Raw genomic sequence first — 9,701 nt, 5'->3', positions numbered from 1 at the left:
AGTCAACTTGAATAGCAGATCTCCCAGTTCAATGTGGACGTTGCAGTCCAGAGCATTAACCATAAGTGACACATGTTAAAAACTTCTACTTTTACAGTAGTGACAATTGCAATTAGTCATGATAACAATTACATACTATTGAATCTTAAGAATCTTATCCCCATCTCCTTTCACCAGACTTGTCTAGACAAGATGAAACCTTCAGTAAGAGTTTTACCTTGTCCCGCACACTCCTAAACTAAAGCCCCTCTTTAAAACTTGTAAGCCAGTCACTTTGTGCCTTTATTGTACCTCCTTCCCACGTTTTAGGTAGCCAATTTCTAAGTTGCCCATTCCTATCAACCCTGTGTACAGAGGGGATAGGATTGATCCTTGATGTGAAGATGCCTTCACTTAGTTGGTATTTTGAGCTACTACATCCATAAGTATAGGTCAAGTTCATCAAATTGTAGCAATTTTTACTTGTTTCCTTCATCAAAAAGTTTTTCATCTTCCTCAAACTGAGTTCTGATCATCAACCACTGAGGCTAAGTCAAATGGGTACTATCTGCAAGTTTAGGCATTCTTGGCCATCTCTTCTCACTTCATATCAGCTGAACACTTCACTCTCAGCTCTAGTCCTCCGTGGCTATGTCCCTATCCATTGGCTCAAGAGTTCCCAGGTCTCACCACACTTGGGCCCAACTAGCCCTTCCCCTTCTCTCTCTCATCTCCAGATTGACCAGAGTCTACGGAATGTGATTGAACTCAGCTCATATCTTCATTGCTACCTTTCTCCCACTTGCACTCACCAGTAGACCTACGTGGTCACCAGCAAGCTTACATGCATGCTCATTTGTTCCCTTTGAGTTTCAGTCTTGGAGGGGCCCTTGTTCTGAAGGGACTTGATTGCTTGTCTTGATGACTCCCCGGTGAGCAACAGTTTTGTCAGTTTTGACAACCAATATGTTTTCTTAGTATAGGATTCCTTCCATGATTTATTTAAATTTATTTTCCAATTAATAGACCATGAAAATCTGCATCAATGTTCATGCAGAGCTGATCTGTGTAACACAATCTCACATCATTACATAAAAATTATTACTTTTATTAATTTGTTTGAAAATAACTATAATACACTATGAAGTAACTGAATGAAAAAAAAACACAAATTCAGATTTTCACTATAAGAATTCTGCAAGTCTTTTTTTCTATATGTTGGCATTTTTATGTGGCAGACATTAGAGCTCATGTACAATTTTGTTTTCATTTAATGTGGATTGTTGTTAGTTATGATGGAGTTGGTTCTGATTATGCAAAACAGATTGAAACACTGCCAGATCCTGGTCATCCTCAGATTTGCTGTTTTGTTTGAGGCCATTTTTGCTGCTCCTGTGTCAGTTCATCTCATTGGAAATTTGCCCCATTTTTGCTGAGCCTCTCCTTTACCAAGTATAATGTCCTTCTCCAGGGACTCGTTCCATCTGATAACATGTCTAAAGTATGAGAAAGGAAATCTTGCTAACCTAGATTATAAAGAGCTTTTGTCTGTACTTCTTCCAACACGGATTTGTTTGTTCTGCTTGCAGTTCATGTTACTTTTAATATTATTCTCTAACACCATACCTCAAATGCAATTGATTTTTGTATGGTCTTCCTTATTAGTTGTAGAACTTTCATATGCATAAGAATCTATTGAAAATATCATGGTTAGGGTAAGGCACAACTAATTCCTCAAACTGGCATCTTTTTTTTAACACTTTAAAGAGGGCTTTTGCAGAATGATTACCTAAAAATACAATATGTCATTTGATTTCCTGATTGCTGCTTCCAGGAGCACTGTTTGTGGATCCAAACAAATGAAGTCTTCAGCTACTTCAATCTTTTCTCTCTTTATCATAATGTTATTTATTAATTGTGTAGTGAGCATTTTTGTTTTCTTTACAATAAGATGCAATCCATACTGAAGGCTTTTTTTTTTCATCAGTATTTTACATCCTCTTCACTTTCAGCAAGCAAGATTATATCATCTGCATATCACAAGTTGTTAATGAGTCTTTCTCCAATCCTGATGCCACTTTTTTTCATATAATTCAGCTTCTAGGATTACTCATTTAGGGAGGAAACTGAATAAATATGGTGAAAGAATACAACCCTGACTAATCACACTTTTCCTGATTTTAAAACAGTCAGTGTTTTCTGTTCAAATGACTACCTCTTGGTCTAGGTACAGCTTCCTCAGGAGCGAAGTTTTCTGGAATACACATTTTTTTGTTACACTATTCATAGTTTGTTATGATCTACATAGTCAATAGCTTTTTCATATTCCATAAAGCACTAGTAAACATATTTCTGGTATTCTCTGCTGTCAGTCAAGATCTATCTGATGTCAGCAATGAGATCCCTCATTTCATGTCCTTTTCTGAATCTAGCTTGAATTTCTGGCAGCAAATTTCTGGATCATCTTTCAACAAAATTGATACAGCACAGAGGCACTCACTCATCTATGCAAAGAAATTTGGAAGACAACTACCTGGTCAATTGATTGAAAGAAATCCATATTTTTGCCCATTTTAAAGAGAGATGACCCAATGGAACACAGAAATCATCAAGCAATATCATTAATATCACATGCACGTAAAATTTTGCTGAAGATAATTCAAACAACAGCTGCAACAGTATATCGTAGGGAACTACCAGAAATTTCACCTGGATTCAAAGAGTACATGGAATGAGGGGTATCAGGGATGATGTCAGATGGATTTTGGCTGAAAGCAGAGAATATCAGAAGGATGTGTATTTGCACTTTATTTACTAGGCAAAGATTTTTGGTACACTAAGTTGTACCTGACCCAGGTATTTTTAATAGCCTCAAATGCATGTAAAAATTGGCAAGGAATAGGAAGACCATAGAAGAATTTATTTACTTGAGTTAATAGTGTTGGAGAAGAAAATTAAAAGTACCATGAACTTTCAGAAGAATAAGCAAAGCTATGTGGTAAGAGGCACACCTAGAATTCGCCTAAGAAGCAAGGATGGCAAGACCTTGTGTCTCATACTTTGGACATATTATCAGGAGGGAGACATCATCATGCCTGGTAAAGTAGATGTCAGCAAAAAAGAAGAAGACCCCCAACAAGATGGATTGACACCATGACAAGAGCAAAAAGCTGAAGCATAAGAACAATTGTGAAGATGTTACAGGACCGTGCAGTGCTTATAGGTTCACTGTGAGTCAGAACTGGCTAGACAACACCTAACAACAACAATATGCCCTCATAGATAAAGTGGGAAACTTTTTACTTTAGACTTAATCTCCCGCAATTTATTTTTGAAAGAAAATTTTATTGAAATATAGTCAAGTTTATGTTTAGTTTAGTTATGTAATCTTTTGGTGTGTTTGCATCAAAATGATAGATTTTAGTATTTGTAACAAAGCCAGCATGGGCTGCAAAGTTATCTCTTTACAGAGAAAAGTTTTCTGGCTCTGCTTAGGATAGCAAAGAAGTACAACGCGTGGTCATGTATCCAAGCAGCTTATAATATCATTAAACAGAAAATACACACAGAAGTAAGTAACCACCAGTTTTACGCAGTTGCTCTAATAATCTCAGTAAGCAGTGGTTCTTCTACTTGAAGACAAATCCAATACATAAATCATTTTAACAGTCTTTGGTATTTAGACAAATTCATTATTCTGCATAGATTAGGATTAATAATAAGGAACCTAACATATCAAAATTTGAACTGAAAGCATATGAATATAAAGTATTTTGTTCTAGCAAGATTATTGAACATTAAAATATTTATTGATTTGTACTTTGTCTTTTGATTTACAGGATCAGGAATAAGCTTTATCGGAAATTTCTTTGGAAAGTTATAAAAGATCATGTATGTAGTTGAGAATATGACAATAATAAAGAATGTAAGTGTTTTCATGACCCTACATGCTTCATGTTTTGATAAGTGACACTCAAAAATAAAAATAAAATGAAAAAAGGAAAAATATTTAAAGATATTGTTGTTGTTATGTGCCGTGGAGTCGGTTCCAACTCATAGCGACCCTGTACAGGGTTTCTGAGGCTGTAAATCTTAACGGGAGCAGAAAACCTCATCTGTCTCCCACAGAGCAGATGGTAGTTTTGAACTGCTGACCTTGCGGTTCGCAGCCCGATTCGTAACCACTACACTACCAGAGTTCGATATTAGATTCTTCTAAATTAGACATTTTGAAGACTGAATGTATCTCCTCAGGTAGATAATTGACAAGCTAGAACAATAACTACATTATAAAAATACTATGGTCATGGGAAAACATAGAGTGCTGGAAGTTTAGTTGAGCAGTTAGTTGTTTACCTCGGTGCTAATATTTACAAATATGTGTGGAACAATCATGAAGAGATTTTCCAAGGACAAACCACTGCTTAGAGCATGGATCCTACTCTACTGAATGGCACAGCTTAGGGGTCATTTCCCATGATGCTGTGTACCTCACAATTAAAAAAAGGGAAAAAGAAAATAGATTTTTCTTCTTTTCATATAAAACAGATTTCAACTTTTTTTCAATCAGTATCACACAAACTCAACTCAATAATCTCTGTTACTCCAAATGGCAAATTCTAGACTGTACTCTTTAGTATTTCCAATATTTGAGATTAATTTTTTTTAACTTAAATGCATTCATTATGAAAGTAGGAACTTCTAAATTTATGAGCAATTTTAAAGATGATGCATTTGAATCCTTCAAAACTGAAAGTAGAGAGATTCAGCAAATGCATGGAAGTAACTTGGATTTTAGATTTAGATATTTTCTAAGTTAAAACAGGGAGTGTGGTGGATGCATAGGATAAGCACTGGACTGTGAACCACAAGGTCGGTGGTTGGAACCCACCAGCTTTTCTATGGGAAAAAGATGAGGCTTTCTGCTCCTGCAAAGATTTCAAAAGCTTCAGAAACACTATACAGGTTTACTATGAGTCAGAGTCTACTAGATGACACTTAACAAGCTAAAATAAGCTTTCATTTGTCCTAAGAGATAGTATACAGTATCTTAAGTGTATAAACTATCTAGTTGTTACAAAAGCATTATTTAAAAAGTTAAGTAGTAAAAGAAAAAATCAGAAAGACTCATTAGGATAAATCTAGCATTCCTTACTGTTAATAGACAAACTCACTTAAAAAGTCATTGGTTTCACTGATATTCTAGAGAATTGCTGGAGGAATATTCACCAACGCTAATATCAGTTAAATATGTAAATCCTCTTTACAATGATGGGAGAATAACTCCAAAGTGTTTGACTTAATTAATCTTTTTCTGAGGCCCTTCACTACAGAGCTAGAAATCTAAATAATGAGTAGGAACAGAGTATTAAGTATCTTTCTACACTTAGAAGATGATTAATTATAATGGCTAAACCCCTAAACATTAAGTTGCACACAAATCTGATGACAGAGTTTGGAAACAAGCCAGTACTGTGCATACATCTGGTGCTTTTATCCCTTTTATTTTCTGACAGAACAATAAAAGGGATAAAAGAGAAACATAGTAACAATTTATCCTCATTCCACTTAACAAGGTCTCCTTCATATTTGCTTATAAACTAAGTGAAAAGTAAATTTCTTACATCTTCCTTACCACAAAGACAAATTTCATATTTATATTTTTATAAACTTGATATGTATCTCTGTATCAAGCTGTGGTATATTGTGGTATTTGTTCTAATCTAAGTGATGAAAGAAATTTGAAGAGGAAATGACCTTAGCCTACAATTTATACTTGTAGCTGTCCATTGTATTTGCTGTTGTCTGTAGGTATCTTGGAGAAAAAGTGATCTTGCATAGCTGCAAGCTGCTTTAGGTTTTTTTTTTATTATTATTTACAGTTCAAACACTCACTAGATATCTCTGCATCACACAGATACAATGAACTGCTACAAATAAACTCAAAGGTCAGATGGATTAAAGGTCAAAAGACAAAAGCTATTAAACACTTTTTCTAATAGACAATAGAAGTAGGAAAACAGCTTTCACAGAAATATCTGAAAAAAACAAGAAGTTCCTTAAAATTTATAGTTATGGTTCCAGTGGATTAATTGCACACCGATGATAATTGAATAGATGAGTGGGTCTTCTAGCTGTTTATTTCCACATCCTTCTTTTCTTGTTTTGATATTTACAAGTAGGAAAGGATATCAGTCCTCAAATCCCACCTCCATGAACACTAATACATTTCTTCTTTCTTCAACATGGATCAATTTGGTCATGACAGCATTCTTCATATCTCTCACAGAGCTCCTTTCAGTTGGAACAAACCATTCTATGTTTGCAGGTTCATATAATTTTCCCCCCAGTTCAGTCATTACTATCTTTCCTTCCTCTGTCTTTATATGTGACCTAAAAAGTAGATACATAATCTGAATTTACAGAAATTCAGACTGATCATTATTAATAAATGATATTGTGTTGTTAAGTGCCATTGAGTTGGTTTTGACTCAGAAATCTTGCATATGGTTTCCAAGGAGTAGCTGGTGGGTTTGAACCACCAATCTTTCAGTTAGCAATCCAGTGCTTATCCTATAGCACCACACCAGGACTTCTATTCATAAATGGAATTTAAAAATGCATTTAAGTTCTTTGAAGTTTTTCTACAGGAAAAATTACTTTTCAATAAGGTAATAATATCTATTATATGGAGCTTGGAGTCTTGATGTGGTGCTTTAGGATAATGTACTGGACTTCACGTCAGTTTGACACGCAGTGGCGGCAGTTCAAATCTACCAGCTGCTCCTTGGGAATCTTATACAGGGTCACTTTGAGTTGAAACCAATATGACAGCACTCAGCAACAATAACAAAACATGTAATCAAACGTTTGTAGCTATGAACATGTAACCAAAATGCCACTGGGTTTCCCGCTTCAATATTGGATCTCATTTCTGCACAAGATTAAAGATTACATTCTGAAGTAATGAAAAATACAGAAATGTTACAGCATTCTGGAAGACAGCATCTCATAGGGATGTTCATAGGTACAAACAATTTGGGAAACAGTTTTACTGTGTTTTAAAAAAAAAAACAACTTTGTTGACTATTCATTGAAAGTTTACACAGCGCGTTAGTTTCCCATCTAATAATCAGTATGCATAATGCTCAGAGCCATTGGTTACATGTTTCACAATGTTTTAACATTCTTATTAATTCTTTGGTGAATTTTGCTCCCAGATCTAGTTTCCCTGTCCTTCTACTTTTTCATTTTTGTTTTAGAGTAGTTGTTGATCATTTGGCCTCTTATATATTTAATGGTGGGCAGTACTCACTGGTAATTTATTTTACAAATCAATCTGCTAGCTAATAGCTGACCTCAGGGAGTAGTTTCAATTCAGGGAATATCAGGGCTACAGAGTGTATATGAGCAGGTCCACTAGTTCCAACAGGTCCAGCAAGTTTTTTGGATTCCTACTTTCTCTTTTGATTCTGGTAGGATGGGACCAATAACCATATCTTGTTGTTGCTATTGTTAAGTGCTATCGAGTTGGTTCTGACCCATAGCGACCCTGTGTAGGGTTTCCAAGGAATGGCTGGTGAGTTTGAACCACCAACCTTGGCGGTCCTACAGTGCCACATTAGGACTCCATCTGTATCTTTGTATTTTAGATACTTTCTTATAAGTTTGTAAAACCTTAGACACTATTCAACAAACAAGTATGCAGAACAAAAACTCTACATTACGCCATTTGACTGAGTTGCTCCATGAGACAGACTATGGACTTAAGGTTTCAAGGCCAGCAGGAAAAAACATGAGGTTACTCATAGATCCAGCTCTTTTACCCTTAGGTTTCTACCTAAAAGAAATGAAAGCATATAGACAGCTTTGAGGTAGATGACACCAAAATATCTTTAATTGGTAAATTTAAGTTTCAGTCCTTCCACTTATACATACTTCATCTCATGTTTTCTGATAAAACAGGAGGTCAAGAACAAAATAAGATATTATAGGCAAATGGTGTTTTTCAAATCTAAATTGTAGGTATAAAGTTTTAATTCATCACTATAACTACTTTGAGTTATGAACAGCATTTCATATAATATTCTTTGACCTTTAGATAAATCCTTATGCAGTTTCTCAAAGCTCACTTCAATAAGCACTTTCATCCTGCCCTCTGCTTGAGGGAATATGATGTATATTATGCAAACAACTCTACTAAAATGAATAATAGTGTGTTGAGTTTTAATAGACTTCATTCATATCTTTGAAATCTAGGCAAATGCAAATATTTGCATTCCAGAAACTGTACGATTCTTATGTAGGTTTTCCTGAGTATCTTTAGGGAGGAGGGGGACAGAATTAGTGCCAATTTTTGAATTGGGGTGTCTGCCCTTTCACACAGATTTTCATGTTTACTTTTTGGGAAAGATGTGAGGTTAACAAAGCCATAACCAAGAAACCATTATAGCAAAAGACTAATCCTGCCACCTGGTTAATTGGGTAATACATTTAGCAAAGCCACAATTTGTGATAAGGATTTGAATTGAAAACATCATTTTAAAAAGGCATAACCAAAGTAAATACAAAAACCAATATTTTGACGGGGAAAAAATACGCATATATAAGGAGAACTATGTTTGTTCTGCATATTAAGGTGATTTACGAAAGATAATCTCATATCTCACCAGATGTTTCACAAAACAACATAAGAATTTCAGTCAACAGAAAATGCTGAAAATACACTGACTGCCTGATGTATCTCCTGTATTTCCTGGGGTAGCTGCTTTACTTTGTTGGTGGGGGTCTAGGAATAAACTTGTAAAAACCCTATGTGAATAGAACTGTGATTCTATACTATGAGTATAGAATATTCTCGGCTGCAATCTTTATGGAAGTAAATCACTAAATTATTCTTCTGTGGAGTCAAAGGGTGACTCCAAACCACCTACATTTAAGCCAGCAGCTGAAAGCTTAACTATAGCACTACAAAGTTCCTTCACTGTTTTACTATGTTGTTCTTGTTGTTAAGTGCCTTCAAGTCAGTTCCTACTCATAGTGATCCTGTACAGTATTTCTGAGGAGAAGCAGGTGAGTTTGAACTTCTGATCTTATGGTTAGCAATCCAGTGCTTAACCTACAGAGCCAGACCAGGACTATGTTCCTCACGTAATCTCCAACTTCTGCCTGTAGTGTTGTGCCCTCCATGAATGTCTAACCAGTGCACCGAGCATCATCATTAATGTCAAGGGAAGTGACTTCCACTCGGTACTGTGGTTGTTAAGTAATGAGGTTGTTGTGTGTATCAGTTAATTCTGGCTCATATTGAACCTATAAGACCTCTTCCTCACAGGGAGCAACTGGTGGATTCAAACTGCTGACCTTTTGATTAGCAGTCGAGTGATTAACCACAGTGTCACCAAGACTCCATTATATAAGTGTTCAAAAAATAATTGAACAATACAAAAATGATAGCAGTAACAGCAACAAAAATGATATTAATCATTTATTTGTTGAGTATTCACAGTGTTCAAGGGACTATACAAAGTGCGTTACAAATAAATTGCCGTTGGTCAGTTTCTCTGGAAGAAATGGACTGGTATTGCCCATTATGAATGAGATAATCATATGGTTTACTGTGTCCAGAATGGCAATTAAAGATGGATGGCATCACATTATCATTAAAAAGAACATTTTAAGATCTTGAAGTGCAATGTTGTCTATAATAGAATAATATTCAT

The sequence above is a fragment of the Chrysochloris asiatica genome, unplaced genomic scaffold (genome assembly GCF_000296735.1).
Source record: "Chrysochloris asiatica unplaced genomic scaffold, ChrAsi1.0 scaffold00029, whole genome shotgun sequence".
Lineage (NCBI taxonomy): Eukaryota > Metazoa > Chordata > Mammalia > Afrosoricida > Chrysochloridae > Chrysochloris > Chrysochloris asiatica.
Note: the sequence above shows the minus strand (reverse complement) of the source record.